This window comes from Idiotropiscis lumnitzeri, chromosome 8, assembly GCF_059441095.1.
Source record: "Idiotropiscis lumnitzeri isolate Australia: NSW breed Sydney's pygmy pipehorse chromosome 8, RoL_Ilum_1.0, whole genome shotgun sequence".
NCBI lineage: Eukaryota > Metazoa > Chordata > Actinopteri > Syngnathiformes > Syngnathidae > Idiotropiscis > Idiotropiscis lumnitzeri.
The window spans coordinates 3,350,001-3,368,931 of record NC_142398.1 but is presented as its reverse complement, the minus strand read 5'-3'; the positions used below and the strand labels follow the sequence as shown (position 1 = coordinate 3,368,931).

Here is an 18,931-nt window from a genome sequence, read left to right as displayed (position 1 = left end):
ATTTTGTAAGTTTTTGCTTTCTTTATACAACTTTATATATACTGTTAATGTTTCCCTTTTTTATTATTTATTGATTTATTTTATAATTGTTTATATTTTGTAAGTTTTTGCTTTCTCTACACAACTTTATTTATACCGTAAATGTTTCCCACCAAGCCCGCGCCGAGATTCGAACCCACTCCATTTCCTCGTCCTCTTCCCTCCTCCTCCTCCTTTCCCCTCCCTCTTCCCCCCCTTTTTTCCTCTTTCTTTCCCCCGCGAGACAGTCCAGCAGGGTCGGGCCTGCAGGGTCCCTTGCAGCGGTGGGACTGCAAAACTTTCCTAACAAAGTCCTAACAGATCCTAACACTTCCTAACACTTCCTAACCAAGTCCTAACACTTCCTAACCAAGTCCTAACACTTTCCTAACACTTTCCTAACGCGAGTTCCTAACACGGAGGATTTCCTAACAGAGGGGTAAAAGAGCCAATCATCTTTCGACTTCCTGACTTGGGGGCGGAGCAAATGGACCAATCATGGCCCTTTGTTTAACTTGGGGGCGAGGCAAATGAACCAATCATGGCCCTTTGTTTAACTTGGGGGGCGGGGTGGATGAACCAATGACGGCTCGTCTCATCGCGCTATCCACAATCGCTTCCGTGAATGGAGGCTCCGGATCGCTTTCGTGAATCGAGGCTGCGGAGAGCGACCCTCGAAGACCAAGAGGGAGAAGAGGCGAGTCACATAAGAAGCATACAACATATCCAATTGTAAGGAAACATTCCTAATGTCTGCCCATGGTACAGAGGAGTGATAAAATTACTGTAATGGTAAAAGTACTGCAATGATAAACAAATGCTGCAATGACAGAAAATACTGCAATGATAAAAACAATGATTTATTTATTTTATAATTGTTTTTATTTTGTCATTTTTGCTTTCAAGTGTGTATTTTTTATTATTTATTTATTTTATAATTGTTTATATTTTGTAAGTTTTTGCTTTCTTTATATAAGTATATATATACTGTTAATGTTTTCCTTTTTTATTATTTATTTTATAATTGTTTATATTTTGTAAGTTTTTGCTCTCTCTCTATACAACTTTATATATACTGTTAATGTTTCCCTTTTTTATCATTTATTTATTTATTTTATAATTGTTTATATTTTTTAATTTTTGCTCTCTTATCTATACAAGTTTGTATATACTGTTAATAAAGATAAAGATGTCATTTAATAGTCCCACAATGGGTAAATTTGCAGTGTTACAGCAGCAAAGATATAGATCACACAGAGGTGGCGGCGTAATGTAGCCGTTAATGTATAACATTAGCAGCAGACATTCATAAAAAGCATGCAAATATACACAGTATATACGTCTATATACAAATCCATGGTACAGAGGGGTGATAAAAGTACTGTAATGGTAAAAGTACTGCAATGATAAAAACAATGATTTATTTTATAATTGTTTATATTTTGTAATATTTGTTTTCTCTATACAAGTTTGTATTTACTGTTCATATTTCCCTTTATTAAACAAAACACAACAAGAACACAACTGTTGTGGTTGTGGTGTAACAGAAACACGCTCATCCTTTGGGGTCGGAGTTTCTAGGTGCAAATCCTGGCAAGAGTGTGGAACTTGTTGGTTAAACCAATACTTCAATTAAACCGTATTTCTATTCGGAGAAACAATGAATTAAACGTATTAGATTTTGATACAATGTATTAGACTTTATAATTGTTTATATTTTGTAATTTTTGCTTTCGCTATACAAGTTTGAATTTACTGTTAATAATTACCTCTTTTATCATTTATTTTATAATTCTTTCACTTTTTTAATTTTTACTTTCTTATCCATACAAGTTTGTAATACTGTTAATATTTCCCTTTTTTATTATTTATTTATTTAATTAGTTCATAATTGTTTATATTTTGTAAGTTTTTGCTTTCTTTATACAACTTTATATATACTGTTAATGTTTCCCTTTTTTATTATTTATTGATTTATTTTATAATTGTTTATATTTTGTAAGTTTTTGCTTTCTCTACACAACTTTATTTATACCGTAAATGTTTCCCACCAAGCCCGCGCCGAGATTCGAACCCACTCCATTTCCTCGTCCTCTTCCCTCCTCCTCCTCCTTTCCCCTCCCTCTTCCCCCCCTTTTTTCCTCTTTCTTTCCCCCGCGAGACAGTCCAGCAGGGTCGGGCCTGCAGGGTCCCTTGCAGCGGTGGGACTGCAAAACTTTCCTAACAAAGTCCTAACAGATCCTAACACTTCCTAACACTTCCTAACCAAGTCCTAACACTTCCTAACCAAGTCCTAACACTTTCCTAACACTTTCCTAACGCGAGTTCCTAACACGGAGGATTTCCTAACAGAGGGGTAAAAGAGCCAATCATCTTTCGACTTCCTGACTTGGGGGCGGAGCAAATGGACCAATCATGGCCCTTTGTTTAACTTGGGGGCGAGGCAAATGAACCAATCATGGCCCTTTGTTTAACTTGGGGGGCGGGGTGGATGAACCAATGACGGCTCGTCTCATCGCGCTATCCACAATCGCTTCCGTGAATGGAGGCTCCGGATCGCTTTCGTGAATCGAGGCTGCGGAGAGCGACCCTCGAAGACCAAGAGGGAGAAGAGGCGAGTCACATAAGAAGCATACAACATATCCAATTGTAAGGAAACATTCCTAATGTCTGCCCATGGTACAGAGGAGTGATAAAATTACTGTAATGGTAAAAGTACTGCAATGATAAACAAATGCTGCAATGACAGAAAATACTGCAATGATAAAAACAATGATTTATTTATTTTATAATTGTTTTTATTTTGTCATTTTTGCTTTCAAGTGTGTATTTTTTATTATTTATTTATTTTATAATTGTTTATATTTTGTAAGTTTTTGCTTTCTTTATATAAGTATATATATACTGTTAATGTTTTCCTTTTTTATTATTTATTTTATAATTGTTTATATTTTGTAAGTTTTTGCTCTCTCTCTATACAACTTTATATATACTGTTAATGTTTCCCTTTTTTATCATTTATTTATTTATTTTATAATTGTTTATATTTTTTAATTTTTGCTCTCTTATCTATACAAGTTTGTATATACTGTTAATAAAGATAAAGATGTCATTTAATAGTCCCACAATGGGTAAATTTGCAGTGTTACAGCAGCAAAGATATAGATCACACAGAGGTGGCGGCGTAATGTAGCCGTTAATGTATAACATTAGCAGCAGACATTCATAAAAAGCATGCAAATATACACAGTATATACGTCTATATACAAATCCATGGTACAGAGGGGTGATAAAAGTACTGTAATGGTAAAAGTACTGCAATGATAAAAACAATGATTTATTTTATAATTGTTTATATTTTGTAATATTTGTTTTCTCTATACAAGTTTGTATTTACTGTTCATATTTCCCTTTATTAAACAAAACACAACAAGAACACAACTGTTGTGGTTGTGGTGTAACAGAAACACGCTCATCCTTTGGGGTCGGAGTTTCTAGGTGCAAATCCTGGCAAGAGTGTGGAACTTGTTGGTTAAACCAATACTTCAATTAAACCGTATTTCTATTCGGAGAAACAATGAATTAAACGTATTAGATTTTGATACAATGTATTAGACTTTATAATTGTTTATATTTTGTAATTTTTGCTTTCGCTATACAAGTTTGAATTTACTGTTAATAATTACCTCTTTTATCATTTATTTTATAATTCTTTCACTTTTTTAATTTTTACTTTCTTATCCATACAAGTTTGTAATACTGTTAATATTTCCCTTTTTTATTATTTATTTATTTAATTAGTTCATAATTGTTTATATTTTGTAAGTTTTTGCTTTCTTTATACAACTTTATATATACTGTTAATGTTTCCCTTTTTTATTATTTATTGATTTATTTTATAATTGTTTATATTTTGTAAGTTTTTGCTTTCTCTACACAACTTTATTTATACCGTAAATGTTTCCCACCAAGCCCGCGCCGAGATTCGAACCCACTCCATTTCCTCGTCCTCTTCCCTCCTCCTCCTCCTTTCCCCTCCCTCTTCCCCCCCTTTTTTCCTCTTTCTTTCCCCCGCGAGACAGTCCAGCAGGGTCGGGCCTGGTTAGTACTTGGATGGGAGACCGCCTGGGAAATACCAGGTGCTGTAAGCTTTTGCACCGCAAAAAAAAAAATAAATAAAAAAACTCTAACAAATGTAAGCAAGTATGCGAGCTGCTTTTTTATAAATTTCCACATATTCGCCTGACAGGCTGAGAGCACAAAATGCCAACATTCAGCGTCCCCTGCCTTTGGGTGTTGCTACAGTCTCGCCGTGGACGACTCGCAAATGCGTGTGGCAATTTGCAAATGCGTGTCTGGAGACTTGAGTGTGGCTCCGGAGCTCCACATTAAGACCAAAAGGGGACTCTCGTAGTCTACAGGTGTAGCAGGCAGATGACCCGATGCAGTCCGGTTGGGTTGGTGCAGTCAGTGTTTACTAAATAAAAAGTTAATGAATCAATTTTAAAAAATGGTGTTTACTGAATGCAATAAAGGGAAGTATAGTTAATGTGGCAATTAGCAGGTGTGGAGAAGCTTCATTCATTTTTTTTAGCTTCACTGGTTATATCATTGGTTCTTATTTTATTAGTTCCACTTTATTCTTCCATTTATTCCAATTTAATTTAAATAATGTCAAATAGATGGTACATGACCATGGGTGGATAGCAGTGAACGCCCCCCCATGTTCTTGGTGTATATATTGGTGGTACGGGGCTGGTATAATATTAGTGCCCCCATGTGGTCCGATCGTGTAGCTACGGAGCCACACACAAGTCTCCTGACACGCATTTGCAAATCAGCACACGCATTTGCGAGTCGTCCGCGGCAGGACTGTAGCAAACGTCACCTCTAAGAACACAGCCAATCAAAAGGTCCCGTTTTTACAGGTCGCCCATCTATACGGATTTTTGTCCGCATTTAACCATGTGTATGTGCCAACAAATCATTGTACACATTTGCTGATATTTGTCATATATCTGTGACTTCAATCATGCATTGTAGATTGTTGTTACACATTTGTGACTGTGGTTATAGTTTCAGATTCTTGTTACGTATTTTTGGATTGAAGAATTTGCCACAATAAAGACCACATGTATAAAATGCAAAATTTTGAACGAAATTGTCGCTTACGGCCATACTACCCTGAGCACGCCCGATCTCGTCCGATCTCGGAAGCTAAGCAGGGTCGGGCCTGGTTAGTACTTGGATGGGAGACCGCCTGGGAATACCAGGTGCTGTAAGCTTTTGCACCGCAAAAAAAAAAAAATTAAAAAAACTCTAACAAATGTAAGCAAGTATGCGAGCTGCTTTTTTTATAAATTTCCACATTTTCGCCTGACAGGCTGAGAGCACAAAATGCCAACATTCAGCGTCCCCTGCCTTTGGGTGTTGCTACAGTCTCGCCGTGGACGACTCGCAAATGCGTGTGGCAATTTGCAAATGCGTGTCTGGAGACTTGAGTGTGGCTCCGGAGCTCCACATTAAGACCAAAAGGGGACTCTCGTAGTCTACAGGTGTAGCAGGCAGATGACCCGATGCAGTCCGGTTGGGTTGGTGCAGTCAGTGTTTACTAAATAAAAAGTTAATGAATCAATTTTAAAAAATGGTGTTTACTGAATGCAATAAAGGGAAGTATAGTTAATGTGGCAATTAGCAGGTGTGGAGAAGCTTCATTCATTTTTTTTAGCTTCACTGGTTATATCATTGGTTCTTATTTTATTAGTTCCACTTTATTCTTCCATTTATTCCAATTTAATTTAAATAATGTCAAATAAATGGTACATGACCATGGGTGGATAGCAGTGAACGCCCCCCCATGTTCTTGGTGTATATATTGGTGGTACGGGGCTGGTATAATATTAGTGCCCCCATGTGGTCCGATCGTGTAGCTACGGAGCCACACACAAGTCTCCTGACACGCATTTGCAAATCAGCACACGCATTTGCGAGTCGTCCGCGGCAGGACTGTAGCAAACGTCACCTCTAAGAACACAGCCAATCAAAAGGTCCCGTTTTTACAGGTCGCCCATCTATACGGATTTTTGTCCGCATTTAACCATGTGTATGTGCCAACAAATCATTGTACACATTTGCTGATATTTGTCATATATCTGTGACTTCAATCATGCATTGTAGATTGTTGTTACACATTTGTGACTGTGGTTATAGTTTCAGATTCTTGTTACGTATTTTTGGATTGAAGTATTTGCCACAATAAAGACCACATGTATAAAATGCAAAATTTTGAAAGGAATTGTCGCTTACGGCCATACCCTGAGCACGCCCGATCTCGTCCGATCTCGGAAGCTAAGCAGGGTCGGGCCTGGTTAGTACTTGGATGGGAGACCGCCTGGGAATACCAGGTGCTGTAAGCTTTTGCACCGCAAAAAAAAAAATAATTAAAAAAACTCTAACAAATGTAAGCAAGTATGCGAGCTGCTTTTTTATAAATTTCCACATATTCGCCTGACAGGCTGAGAGCACAAAATGCCAACATTCAGCGTCCCCTGCCTTTGGGTGTTGCTACAGTCTCGCCGTGGACGACTCGCAAATGCGTGTGGCAATTTGCAAATGCGTGTCTGGAGACTTGAGTGTGGCTCCGGAGCTCCACATTAAGACCAAAAGGGGACTCTCGTAGTCTACAGGTGTAGCAGGCAGATGACCCGATGCAGTCCGGTTGGGTTGGTGCAGTCAGTGTTTACTAAATAAAAAGTTAATGAATCAATTTTAAAAAATGGTGTTTACTGAATGCAATAAAGGGAAGTATAGTTAATGTGGCAATTAGCAGGTGTGGAGAAGCTTCATTCATTTTTTTTAGCTTCACTGGTTATATCATTGGTTCTTATTTTATTAGTTCCACGTGCATGAGAACTGGTGCGGCGATAGCACGATCGTCGAGAAGCACTCTTCCCCCGACATCGAGTTCATGTCCGTTAAATGCCGGCCTTATTTTCTCCCGAGGGAGCTAACGGTAGTGATTGTCACAGCTGTTTACATCCCTCCCGACGCTAGCACTAGCACGGCGCTCTCGCTACTCGCGTGCGTCATCAATAAACATCAGCGGGCCCACCCTGATGGCGTTCACGTAGTAGCGGGAGACTTTAATAAGGCCAATTTAAAGACTGTACTCCCAGAGTTTCACCAGCATGTCAAGTTCCCAATGAGGGGAGACAACACTCTCGACCATGTGTACTCGAACATCAAGCACGCATACAGAGCCCTCCCACTCGCCCCTCTCGGCCAGTCAGACCACCTGTCCTTGCAGCTCGCACCTGCGTACACCCCTCTCAGGCGCAGATTCAGGCCTACCACAAAGACTGTGAAAACCTGGCGTGACGACGCCATGAGTGAATTACAGGACTGCTTTCATGACACAAACTGGGACCTCTTTGATCATCAGGACCTTGATGTCTACACGCATTGTGTACTGGACTACATCAAGTTCTGCATGGAAACTGTGTCCCAACATAAGACTATACGGACCTTCCCAAATGCGAAGCCCTGGATGTCCAGCAGGGTTCGCTCTCTCCTCAAGGCCCGTGACGCTGCCTTCAGGTCAGGCGACAAAGCCCAGTACAGGGTGGCACGTGCTGACCTGAGCAAAGGCATCAAGCTAGCCAAGGCAACCTACAAGGGGAGGCTGGAGGCCCACCTTGCCAGTAACAGACCACGGGAGGTGTGGCAGGGTCTACGGAGCATCACCAACTTCCGTGGCAGCAGCACGACCTCTGTAGACCCGAGTGCATCGCTGGCAGAGGAGCTTAACTGCTTCTTCGCTCGCTTTGACTCGCCCCAACCGTCACACCCCCGCACTTCAAGCTCAGACTCCCCCCCACTCATCGTAGAGGAACACGATGTGAGGCGCGCGCTCCTGGCGGTCAACCCCAGGAAAGCTACTGGACCCGACGGAATACCAGGCAAGGTCCTCAGAGCATGTGCCCACCAACTGTCACATGTTTTCTGCAGGATCTTCAACCGCTCCCTGGCTCAAGCAGTCATCCCCTCCTGCTTGAAAACTTCCACCATTATTCCTGTCCCCAAAAAGTCACCAGCCGTCCACCTGAATGACTACCGTCCTGTTGCTCTCACACCAGTCATCATGAAGTGCTTCGAGAGGCTGGTTCTCCAGCACATCAGGGACTGCCTTCCTCCCACTCTGGACCCCTACCAGTTTGCATACCGGGCTAACAGATCCACTGAGGACGCCATCGACACTGCTCTGCATGTTGTGCTGGGCCACCTGGAACGACAGCAGAGCTATGCAAGGATGCTCTTTGTGGACTACAGCTCGGCATTCAACACGATCATCCCAGACATCCTCGTCGCCAAACTGGGCACTCTCGGCCTCCCTGCCCTCACACGCATCTGGATTAAGGACTTTCTGACCAACAGACCCCAGACTGTGTTGCTCGGCCCCTACACGTCCTCCACCCTCATGCTGAGCACCGGTTCCCCCCAAGGATGCGTGCTGAGCCCTCTCCTGTACGCCCTCTACACCTACGACTGCAGCCCGGCCCACGGCAACAACACCATCGTCAAGTTTGCTGACGACACGTCAGTGGTCGGTCTGATCTCGGAAGGTGACGGGACAGCCTACAGAGAGGAGGTAAAGAGACTGACAACTTGGTGCAAGGACAACAGACTGCACCTTAACACTGCAAAAACAAAGGAGATTGTCGTTGACTTCAGGAGGAACAAGACGCTGCCGCCCCCCCTCTGCATCGAAGGCGTGTGTGTGGAGAGGGTCCACACGTTCAAGTTCCTGGGAGTACAGATCTCCGATGACCTTTCTTGGAGTCACAACACCACAGCAGTGGTAAAGAAGGTCCGCCAACGTCTGCACTTCCTGAGAGTCCTCAGGAAATTCAACCTGGACAGGAAGCTGCTGCTGGCCTTCTACCACTCGTCCATCGAGAGCCTGCTGACGTACTGTGTCTCCACCTGGTACAGCGGCTGCACTGAGGCGGACAGAGTGAGGCTCCAGAGGACAGTCAAAACAGCGCAAAGGATTATTGGCTGCCCTCTCCCCTCACTGTCGGACATGTACACCGCCCGGTGCCTCAGAAGGGCTCTCAACATCGTCAAAGACAATACCCACCCAAACTCACACCTGTTCGACCTGTTGCCCTCTGGCAGGCGCTACAGATGCATCAAATCAAGGACCAATAGACTGAGAAACAGTTTCTTTCCGAGAGCCATCTCCATACTGAACTCTCACACACACACGAGACCACCCTAACCTTGCAAAACAGCATTGTGATGTGTTTCTATATGCCCTATTCAGTACTGAATTCCATTGCACTGTCTTCTTTATTTATCTAATTTATATATTTGTCTGTATTATTGTTGTATTGCACTGGAGAGGGGAGCCCTCTAATCTCGTTGCACACTTGAGTACAATGACAATAAAGGGATTTCTATTCTATTTCTATTCTATTCTTTATTCTTCCATTTATTCCAATTTAATTTAAATAATGTCAAATAAATGGTACATGACCATGGGTGGATAGCAGTGAACGCACCCCCATGTTCTTGGTGTATATATTGGTGGTACGGGGCTGGTATAATATTAGTGCCCCCATGTGGTCCGATCGTGTAGCTACGGAGCCACACACAAGTCTCCTGACACGCATTTGCAAATCAGCACACGCATTTGCGAGTCGTCCGCGGCAGGACTGTAGCAAACGTCACCTCTAAGAACACAGCCAATCAAAAGGTCCCGTTTTTACAGGTCGCCCATCTATACGGATTTTTGTCCGCATTTATGTGCCAACAAATCATTGTACACATTTGCTGATATTTGTCATATATCTGTGACTTCAATCATGCATTGTAGATTGTTGTTACACATTTGTGACTGTGGTTATAGTTTCAGATTCTTGTTACGTCTTTTTGGATTGAAGCATTTGCCACAATAAAGACCACATGTATAAAATGCAAAATTTTGAACGAAATTGTCGCTTACGGCCATACTACCCTGAGCACGCCCGATCTCGTCCGATCTCGGAAGCTAAGCAGGGTCGGGCCTGGTTGGTACTTGGATGGGAGACCGCCTGGGAATACCAGGTGCTGTAAGCTTTTGCACCGCAAAAAAAAAAAAAATTTAAAAAACTCTAACAAATGTAAGCAAGTATGCGAGCTGCTTTTTTATAAATTTCCACATATTCGCCTGACAGGCTGAGAGCACAAAATGCCAACATTCAGCGTCCCCTGCCTTTGGGTGTTGCTACAGTCTCGCCGTGGACGACTCGCAAATGCGTGTGGCAATTTGCAAATGCGTGTCTGGAGACTTGAGTGTGGCTCCGGAGCTCCACATTAAGACCAAAAGGGGACTCTCGTAGTCTACAGGTGTAGCAGGCAGATGACCCGATGCAGTCCGGTTGGGTTGGTGCAGTCAGTGTTTACTAAATAAAAAGTTAATGAATCAATTTTAAAAAATGGTGTTTACTGAATGCAATAAAGGGAAGTATAGTAAATGTGGCAATTAGCAGGTGTGGAGAAGCTTCATTCATTTTTTTTAGCTTCACTGGTTATATCATTGGTTCTTATTTTATTAGTTCCACTTTATTCTTCCATTTATTCCAATTTAATTTAAATAATGTCAAATAAATGGTACATGACCATGGGTGGATAGCAGTGAACGCCCCCCCATGTTCTTGGTGTATATATTGGTGGTACGGGGCTGGTATAATATTAGTGCCCCCATGTGGTCCGATCGTGTAGCTACGGAGCCACACACAAGTCTCCTGACACGCATTTGCAAATCAGCACACGCATTTGCGAGTCGTCCGCGGCAGGACTGTAGCAAACGTCACCTCTAAGAACACAGCCAATCAAAAGGTCCCGTTTTTACAGGTCGCCCATCTATACGGATTTTTGTCCGCATTTATGTGCCAACAAATCATTGTACACATTTGCTGATATTTGTCATATATCTGTGACTTCAATCATGCATTGTAGATTGTTGTTACACATTTGTGACTGTGGTTATAGTTTCAGATTCTTGTTACGTATTTTTGGATTGAAGAATTTGCCACAATAAAGACCACATGTATAAAATGCAAAATTTTGAACGAAATTGTCGCTTACGGCCATACTACCCTGAGCACGCCCGATCTCGTCCGATCTCGGAAGCTAAGCAGGGTCGGGCCTGGTTACTTGGATGGGAGACCGCCTGGGAATACCAGGTGCTGTAAGCTTTTGCACCGCAAAAAAAAACAAAATTAAAAAAACTCTAACAAATGTAAGCAAGTATGCGAGCTGCTTTTTTATAAATTTCCACATATTCGCCTGACAGGCTGAGAGCACAAAATGCCAACATTCAGCGTCCCCTGCATTTGGGTGTTGCTACAGTCTCGCCGTGGACGACTCGCAAATGCGTGTGGCAATTTGCAAATGCGTGTCTGGAGACTTGAGTGTGGCTCCGGAGCTCCACATTAAGACCAAAAGGGGACTCTCGTAGTCTACAGGTGTAGCAGGCAGATGACCCGATGCAGTCCGGTTGGGTTGGTGCAGTCAGTGTTTACGAAATAAAAAGTTAATGAATCAATTTTAAAAAATGGTGTTTACTGAATGCAATAAAGGGAAGTATAGTTAATGTGGCAATTAGCAGGTGTGGAGAAGCTTCATTCATTTTTTTTAGCTTCACTGGTTATATCATTGGTTCTTATTTTATTAGTTCCACTTTATTCTTCCATTTATTCCAATTTAATTTAAATAATGTCAAATAAATGGTACATGACCATGGGTGGATAGCAGTGAACGCCCCCCCATGTTCTTGGTGTATATATTGGTGGTACGGGGCTGGTATAATATTAGTGCCCCCATGTGGTCCGATCGTGTAGCTACGGAGCCACACACAAGTCTCCTGACACGCATTTGCAAATCAGCACACGCATTTGCGAGTCGTCCGCGGCAGGACTGTAGCAAACGTCACCTCGAAGAACACAGCCAATCAAAAGGTCCCGTTTTTACAGGTCGCCCATCTATACGGATTTTTGTCCGCATTTATGTGCCAACAAATCATTGTACACATTTGCTGATATTTGTCATATATCTGTGACTTCAATCATGCATTGTAGATTGTTGTTACACATTTGTGACTGTGGTTATAGTTTCAGATTCTTGTTACGTATTTTTGGATTGAAGTATTTGCCACAATAAAGACCACATGTATAAAATGCAAAATTTTGAATGAAATTGTCGCTTACGGCCATACTACCCTGAGCACGCCCGATCTCGTCCGATCTCGGAAGCTAAGCAGGGTCGGGCCTGGTTAGTACTTGGATGGGAGACCGCCTGGGAATACCAGGTGCGGTTAGCATTTGCACCGCAAAAAAAAAAAAAAATTAAAAAACTCTAACAAATGTAAGCAAGTATGCGAGCTGCTTTTTTATAAATTTCCACATATTCGCCTGACAGGCTGAGAGCACAAAATGCCAACATTCAGCGTCCCCTGCCTTTGGGTGTTGCTACAGTCTCGCCGTGGACGACTCGCAAATGCGTGTGGCAATTTGCAAATGCGTGTCTGGAGACTTGAGTGTGGCTCCGGAGCTCCACATTAAGACCAAAAGGGGACTCTCGTAGTCTACAGGTGTAGCAGGCAGATGACCCGATGCAGTCCGGTTGGGTTGGTGCAGTCAGTGTTTACTAAATAAAAAGTTAATGAATCAATTTTAAAAAATGGTGTTTACTGAATGCAATAAAGGGAAGTATAGTTAATGTGGCAATTAGCAGGTGTGGAGAAGCTTCATTCATTTTTTTTAGCTTCACTGGTTATATCATTGGTTCTTATTTTATTAGTTCCACTTTATTCTTCCATTTATTCCAATTTAATTTAAATAATGTCAAATAAATGGTACATGACCATGGGTGGATAGCAGTGAACGCCCCCCCATGTTCTTGGTGTATATATTGGTGGTACGGGGCTGGTATAATATTAGTGCCCCCATGTGGTCCGATCGTGTAGCTACGGAGCCACACACAAGTCTCCTGACACGCATTTGCAAATCAGCACACGCATTTGCGAGTCGTCCGCGGCAGGACTGTAGCAAACGTCACCTCTAAGAACACAGCCAATCAAAAGGTCCCGTTTTTACAGGTCGCCCATCTATACGGATTTTTGTCCGCATTTAACCATGTGTATTTGCCAACAAATCATTGTACACATTTGCTGATATTTGTCATATATCTGTGACTTCAATCATGCATTGTAGATTGTTGTTACACATTTGTGACTGTGGTTATAGTTTCAGATTCTTGTTACGTATTTTTGGATTGAAGGATTTGCCACAATAAAGACCTCATGTATAAAATGCAAAATTTTGAAAGGAATTGTCGCTTACGGCCATACTACCCTGAGAACGCCCGATCTCGTCCGATCTCGGAAGCTAAGCAGGGTCGGGCCTGGTTAGTACTTGGATGGGAGACCGCCTGGGAATACCAGGTGCTGTAAGCTTTTGCACCGCAAAAAAAAAAAAATTAAAAAAACTCTAACAAATGTAAGCAAGTATGCGAGCTGCTTTTTTTATAAATTTCCACATATTCGCCTGACAGGCTGAGAGCACAAAATGCCAACATTCAGCGTCCCCTGCCTTTGGGTGTTGCTACAGTCTCGCCGTGGACGACTCGCAAATGCGTGTGGCAATTTGCAAATGCGTGTCTGGAGACTTGAGTGTGGCTCCGGAGCTCCACATTAAGACCAAAAGGGGACTCTCGTAGTCTACAGGTGTAGCAGGCAGATGACCCGATGCAGTCCGGTTGGGTTGGTGCAGTCAGTGTTTACTAAATAAAAAGTTAATGAATCAATTTTAAAAAATGGTGTTTACTGAATGCAATAAAGGGAAGTATAGTTAATGTGGCAATTAGCAGGTGTGGAGAAGCTTCATTCATTTTTTTTTAGCTTCACTTGTTGTATCATTGGTTCTTATTTTATTAGTTCCACTTTATTCTTCCATTTATTCCAATTTAATTTAAATAATGTCAAATAAATGGTACATGACCATGGGTGGATAGCAGTGAACGCCCCCCCATGTTCTTGGTGTATATATTGGTGGTACGGGGCTGGTTTAATATTAGTGCCCCCATGTGGTCCGATCGTGTAGCTACGGAGCCACACACAAGTCTCCTGACACGCATTTGCAAATCAGCACACGCATTTGCGAGTCGTCCGCGGCAGGACTGTAGCAAACGTCACCTCTAAGAACACAGCCAATCAAAAGGTCCCGTTTTTACAGGTCGCCCATCTATACGGATTTTTGTCCGCATTTATGTGCCAACAAATCATTGTACACATTTGCTGATATTTGTCATATATCTGTGACTTCAATCATGCATTGTAGATTGTTGTTACACATTTGTGACTGTGGTTATAGTTTCAGATTCTTGTTACGTATTTTTGGATTGAAGTATTTGCCACAATAAAGACCACATGTATAAAATGCAAAATTTTGAATGAAATTGTCGCTTACGGCCATACTACCCTGAGCACGCCCGATCTCGTCCGATCTCGGAAGCTAAGCAGGGTCGGGCCTGGTTAGTACTTGGATGGGAGACCGCCTGGGAATACCAGGTGCTGTAAGCTTTTGCACCGCAAAAAAAAAAAAAATAAAAAAACTCTAACAAATGTAAGCAAGTATGCGAGCTGCTTTTTTATAAATTTCCACATATTCGCCTGACAGGCTGAGAGCACAAAATGCCAACATTCAGCGTCCCCTGCCTTTGGGTGTTGCTACAGTCTCGCCGTGGACGACTCGCAAATGCGTGTGGCAATTTGCAAATGCGTGTCTGGAGACTTGAGTGTGGCTCCGGAGCTCCACATTAAGACCAAAAGGGGACTCTCGTAGTCTACAGGTGTAGCAGGCAGATGACCCGATGCAGTCCGGTTGGGTTGGTGCAGTCAGTGTTTACTAAATAAAAAGTTAATGAATCAATTTTAAAAAATGGTGTTTACTGAATGCAATAAAGGGAAGTATAGTTAATGTGGCAATTAGCAGGTGTGGAGAAGCTTCATTCATTTTTTTTTAGCTTCACTTGTTGTATCATTGGTTCTTATTTTATTAGTTCCACTTTATTCTTCCATTTATTCCAATTTAATTTAAATAATGTCAAATAAATGGTACATGACCATGGGTGGATAGCAGTGAACGCCCCCCCATGTTCTTGGTGTATATATTGGTGGTACGGGGCTGGTATAATATTAGTGCCCCCATGTGGTCCGATCGTGTAGCTACGGAGCCACACACAAGTCTCCTGACACGCATTTGCAAATCAGCACACGCATTTGCGAGTCGTCCGCGGCAGGACTGTAGCAAACGTCACCTCTAAGAACACAGCCAATCAAAAGGTCCCGTTTTTACAGGTCGCCCATCTATACGGATTTTTGTCCGCATTTATGTGCCAACAAATCATTGTACACATTTGCTGATATTTGTCATATATCTGTGACTTCAATCATGCATTGTAGATTGTTGTTACACATTTGTGACTGTGGTTATAGTTTCAGATTCTTGTTACGTATTTTTGGATTGAAGTATTTGCCACAATAAAGACCACATGTATAAAATGCAAAATTTTGAATGAAATTGTCGCTTACGGCCATACTACCCTGAGCACGCCCGATCTCGTCCGATCTCGGAAGCTAAGCAGGGTCGGGCCTGGTTAGTACTTGGATGGGAGACCGCCTGGGAATACCAGGTGCGGTTAGCATTTGCACCGCAAAAAAAAAAAAAAATTAAAAAACTCTAACAAATGTAAGCAAGTATGCGAGCTGCTTTTTTATAAATTTCCACATATTCGCCTGACAGGCTGAGAGCACAAAATGCCAACATTCAGCGTCCCCTGCCTTTGGGTGTTGCTACAGTCTCGCCGTGGACGACTCGCAAATGCGTGTGGCAATTTGCAAATGCGTGTCTGGAGACTTGAGTGTGGCTCCGGAGCTCCACATTAAGACCAAAAGGGGACTCTCGTAGTCTACAGGTGTAGCAGGCAGATGACCCGATGCAGTCCGGTTGGGTTGGTGCAGTCAGTGTTTACTAAATAAAAAGTTAATGAATCAATTTTAAAAAATGGTGTTTACTGAATGCAATAAAGGGAAGTATAGTTAATGTGGCAATTAGCAGGTGTGGAGAAGCTTCATTCATTTTTTTAGCTTCACTGGTTATATCATTGGTTCTTATTTTATTAGTTCCACTTTATTCTTCCATTTATTCCAATTTAATTTAAATAATGTCAAATAAATGGTACATGACCATGGGTGGATAGCAGTGAACGCCCCCCCATGTTCTTGGTGTATATATTGGTGGTACGGGGCTGGTATAATATTAGTGCCCCCATGTGGTCCGATCGTGTAGCTACGGAGCCACACACAAGTCTCCTGACACGCATTTGCAAATCAGCACACGCATTTGCGAGTCGTCCGCGGCAGGACTGTAGCAAACGTCACCTCTAAGAACACAGCCAATCAAAAGGTCCCGTTTTTACAGGTCGCCCATCTATACGGATTTTTGTCCGCATTTAACCATGTGTATGTGCCAACAAATCATTGTACACATTTGCTGATATTTGTCATATATCTGTGACTTCAATCATGCATTGTAGATTGTTGTTACACATTTGTGACTGTGGTTATAGTTTCAGATTCTTGTTACGTATTTTTGGATTGAAGGATTTGCCACAATAAAGACCTCATGTATAAAATGCAAAATTTTGAAAGGAATTGTCGCTTACGGCCATACTACCCTGAGAACGCCCGATCTCGTCCGATCTCGGAAGCTAAGCAGGGTCGGGCCTGGTTAGTACTTGGATGGGAGACCGCCTGGGAATACCAGGTGCTGTAAGCCTTTGCACCGCAAAAAAAAAAAAAAATTAAAAAACTCTAACAAATGTAAGCAAGTATGCGAGCTGCTTTTTTATAAATTTCCACATATTCGCCTGACAGGCTGAGAACACAAAATGCCAACATTCAGCGTCCCCTGCCTTTGGGTGTTGCTACAGTCTCGCCGTGGACGACTCGCAAATGCGTGTGGCAATTTGCAAATGCGTGTCTGGAGACTTGAGTGTGGCTCCGGAGCTCCACATTAAGACCAAAAGGGGACTCTCGTAGTCTACAGGTGTAGCAGGCAGATGACCCGATGCAGTCCGGTTGGGTTGGTGCAGTCAGTGTTTACTAAATAAAAAGTTAATGAATCAATTTTAAAAAATGGTGTTTACTGAATGCAATAAAGGGAAGTATAGTTAATGTGGCAATTAGCAGGTGTGGAGAAGCTTCATTCATTTTTTTTAGCTTCACTGGTTATATCATTGGTTCTTATTTTATTAGTTCCACTTTATTCTTCCATTTATTCCAATTTAATTTAAATAATGTCAAATAAATGGTATGACCATGGGTGGATAGCAGTGAACGCCCCCCCATGTTCTTGGTGTATATATTGGTGGTACGGGGCTGGTATAATATTAGTGCCCCCATGTGGTCCGATCGTGTAGCTACGGAGCCACACACAAGTCTCCTGACACGCATTTGCAAATCAGCACACGCATTTGCGAGTCGTCCGCGGCAGGACTGTAGCAAACGTCACCTCTAAGAACACAGCCAATCAAAAGGTCCCGTTTTTACAGGTCGCCCATCTATACGGATTTTTGTCCGCATTTATGTGCCAACAAATCATTGTACACATTTGCTGATATTTGTCATATATCTGTGACTTCAATCATGCATTGTAGATTGTTGTTACACATTTGTGACTGTGGTTATAGTTTCAGATTCTTGTTACGTATTTTTGGATTGAAGTATTTGCCACAATAAAGACCACATGTATAAAATGCAAAATTTTGAACGAAATTGTCGCTTACGGCCATACTACCCTGAGCACGCCCGATCTCGTCCGATCTCGGAAGCTAAGCAGGGTCGGGCCTGGTTAGTACTTGGATGGGAGACCGCATGGGAATACCAGGTGCTGTAAGCCTTTGCACCGCAAAAAAAAAAAAAAATTTAAAAACTCTAACAAATGTAAGCAAGTATGCGAGCTGCTTTTTTATAAATTTCCACATATTCGCCTGACAGGCTGAGAGCACAAAATGCCAACATTCAGCGTCCCCTGCCTTTGGGTGTTGCTACAGTCTCGCCGTGGACGACTCGCAAATGCGTGTGGCAATTTGCAAATGCGTGTCTGGAGACTTGAGTGTGGCTCCGGAGCTCCACATTAAGACCAAAAGGGGACTCTCGTAGTCTACAGGTGTAGCAGGCAGATGACCCGATGCAGTCCGGTTGGGTTGGTGCAGTCAGTGTTTACTAAATAAAAAGTTAATGAATCAATTTTAAAAAATGGTGTTTACTGAATGCAATAAAGGGAAGTATAGTTAATGTGGCAATTAGCAGGTGTGGAGAAGCTTCATTCATTTTTTTTAGCTTCACTGGTTATATCATTGGTTCTTATTTTATTAGTTCCACTTTATTCTTCCATTTATTCCAATTTAATTTAAATAATGTCAAATAAATGGTACATGACCATGGGTGGATAGCAGTGAACGCCCCCCCATGTTCTTGGTGTATATATTGGTGGTACGGGGCTGGTATAATATTAGTGCCCCCATGTGGTCCGATCGTGTAGCTACGGAGCCACACACAAGTCTCCTGACACGCATTTGCAAATCAGCACACGCATTTGCGAGTCGTCCGCGGCAGGACTGTAGCAAACGTCACCTCTAAGAACACAGCCAATCAAAAGGTCCCGTTTTTACAGGTCGCCCATCTATACGGATTTTTGTCCGCATTTAACCATGTATATGTGCCAACAAATCATTGTACACATTTGCTGATATTTGTCATATATCTGTGACTTCAATCATGCATTGTAGATTGTTGTTACACATTTGT

The 18,931-nt window shown here is 42.2% G+C and overlaps 10 non-coding genes across 10 annotated transcripts; all 10 read left to right on the top strand.

The window, feature by feature from the left end:
* The first annotated feature begins 5,184 nt into the window (after nucleotides 1–5,184).
* On the top strand, nucleotides 5,185–5,303 carry LOC148331748 (5S ribosomal RNA). Its single transcript, XR_015844838.1, has one exon. It is a non-coding gene; the product is annotated as a 5S ribosomal RNA (ribosomal RNA).
* Nucleotides 5,304–6,318: 1,015 nt separating this feature from the next.
* Nucleotides 6,319–6,434, top strand: LOC148331747 (5S ribosomal RNA). The gene has a single exon (XR_015844947.1). It is a non-coding gene; the product is annotated as a 5S ribosomal RNA (ribosomal RNA).
* A 3,584-nt stretch (nucleotides 6,435–10,018) lies between these two features.
* Nucleotides 10,019–10,137, top strand: LOC148331746 (5S ribosomal RNA). The gene has a single exon (XR_015844857.1). It is a non-coding gene; the product is annotated as a 5S ribosomal RNA (ribosomal RNA).
* A 1,005-nt stretch (nucleotides 10,138–11,142) lies between these two features.
* LOC148331745 (5S ribosomal RNA) lies at nucleotides 11,143–11,258 on the top strand. The gene has a single exon (XR_015844908.1). It is a non-coding gene; the product is annotated as a 5S ribosomal RNA (ribosomal RNA).
* Nucleotides 11,259–12,263: 1,005 nt separating this feature from the next.
* Nucleotides 12,264–12,382, top strand: LOC148331744 (5S ribosomal RNA). Its single transcript, XR_015844915.1, has one exon. It is a non-coding gene; the product is annotated as a 5S ribosomal RNA (ribosomal RNA).
* Nucleotides 12,383–13,397: 1,015 nt separating this feature from the next.
* LOC148331743 (5S ribosomal RNA) lies at nucleotides 13,398–13,516 on the top strand. Its single transcript, XR_015844962.1, has one exon. It is a non-coding gene; the product is annotated as a 5S ribosomal RNA (ribosomal RNA).
* A 1,006-nt stretch (nucleotides 13,517–14,522) lies between these two features.
* LOC148331742 (5S ribosomal RNA) lies at nucleotides 14,523–14,641 on the top strand. Its single transcript, XR_015844837.1, has one exon. It is a non-coding gene; the product is annotated as a 5S ribosomal RNA (ribosomal RNA).
* Nucleotides 14,642–15,646: 1,005 nt separating this feature from the next.
* On the top strand, nucleotides 15,647–15,765 carry LOC148331741 (5S ribosomal RNA). The gene has a single exon (XR_015844914.1). It is a non-coding gene; the product is annotated as a 5S ribosomal RNA (ribosomal RNA).
* Nucleotides 15,766–16,779: 1,014 nt separating this feature from the next.
* On the top strand, nucleotides 16,780–16,898 carry LOC148331740 (5S ribosomal RNA). The gene has a single exon (XR_015844788.1). It is a non-coding gene; the product is annotated as a 5S ribosomal RNA (ribosomal RNA).
* Nucleotides 16,899–17,901: 1,003 nt separating this feature from the next.
* LOC148331739 (5S ribosomal RNA) lies at nucleotides 17,902–18,020 on the top strand. Its single transcript, XR_015844840.1, has one exon. It is a non-coding gene; the product is annotated as a 5S ribosomal RNA (ribosomal RNA).
* Nucleotides 18,021–18,931: the final 911 nt, after the last annotated feature.